The sequence below is a fragment of the Propithecus coquereli genome, unplaced genomic scaffold, assembly GCF_000956105.1.
Source record: "Propithecus coquereli isolate 6110/MARCELLA unplaced genomic scaffold, Pcoq_1.0 Scaffold365, whole genome shotgun sequence".
Lineage (NCBI taxonomy): Eukaryota > Metazoa > Chordata > Mammalia > Primates > Indriidae > Propithecus > Propithecus coquereli.
In genome coordinates this window covers 732,795-734,381 of record NW_012149341.1, presented here as the reverse complement: position 1 = coordinate 734,381, position 1,587 = coordinate 732,795, and positions in this window count along the sequence as shown.

Sequence of the window (1,587 nt, the reverse complement as noted above, 5' to 3'; positions counted from 1 at the left end):
GAGAAGATTGTCTGTGAAAACAAACACACAAAACCTGCCAATTTTTGCCATCGCTTCTGTCTTCTATTAGTGTTCCAGCCATTCCTCATCACTGGTTCATGACCAGCTCCCCCCCCAAAAAAGCAAACCAATAAACTCTCAGATACAGAAACAAATCCAGATTTAGGTAAGGACAGACTTTATTGTAAAGGACTAATGCAGAAGGGAAGAAAGGGACTACTGCAATATGGGAGGGGACTATTGCAATAGTGAAAATATTCTGACCAAGAAATCTGCAAGTATTTCCAGCATTAGGCAAAATGAGTTTTTCTTTTATAGAGAGGAGTAGACAAGGCTAGAAAAAACTTGGAGAAGTGAAATTAAGGGGTGGTACAAATAGATATTAGATCAGAGAATATTTACCTTGAGACCATTTTATTGTCAAGAGGGGCTGTGTCTGGCTCAGGTTGAGGGTGAATTAAATGTCAGGAGCCTCGGGAATGTAGAAAAGCTTAACCTAAGTTTGATTAACTACTATTGTGTTCTCATTGATTGGGAGGGACAAACAGTTCAACAAATCATTTATGAGACAAAGAATGGGAATTTAGAAGGTCTGTGTCTGATCTTGTCTTAGATAAACAAGCATCCATAAGTTTTACCTAAGTTATATAGGGAAGGGTGTTGCATTGCATTAAGCCATTTCCCTGAACACAAAGGGTAGGAATAATTTCTTTAACTATAGTTGTTTTACAGAGACAGAGGGTTAAGGTAAAATTCAACATTGTCAAAAACAAAACCAAAAACAAAACAAATTGAAAGAGTGTAGGAATTTCTTGTCTTTTTTTCTTCCTACCGAGCTATAGAGAAAATGACTATTAGGGAGGCAGACTGGCCTATGAGTGAGCACAAGAGGAGATGTGAAGCACAATACCTTAAATCACCATTACTTCCAGCTTGCTGAGACGGATAGCTTTCCCCTAACAGGGGAGAAGACCTTGCAGTGCAAATTTATGTTCATTGAGAAAGTATCTAGTAAAAACCAGGGAACATGGTGGTGATAAGATCTGGGTCTATTGGCACTACAGGATGGAAGAGAGCAAATTTGGAGTCTCTGGGCCTAAGAATACATAGGTGTGCTACACAGTGACTAGGTGTGTGGGAGAGCTCTATGGCCAGTAACAGCTACTTCATACACTGAGTGGTTACTATATGCCTGGAATCTATAGGATGCTTCACTTCGTGTGTGTTTTTACATTTTGGTTCCTCAAGTATCCTGTTAGAAAGTATCATTTTCCAGATGAGAAGACTGAGGGCCACAGAGGCAATGTAACTTGTTGGAATTTATACAGCTATGGTTCAAACACTATCATACAGTCTCTGGTTGCAGCAGTAAAACAAAGAGTAAATCGTCAAATTAGCTGTCAGCTTAACCTTCAGAAAACAAGGTGATTGGGAGTGACATCAGCAAGATAGTGGAATAGGACTTTCCAATGCCTGTCCATTTCAAAATATCAATTTGAATAACTATCCATGCATGAAAATACCTTTGCAAGAGCTACAAAATCAAGGTGAGAGATTATAGCACTTATTATCTATTATTACTATACA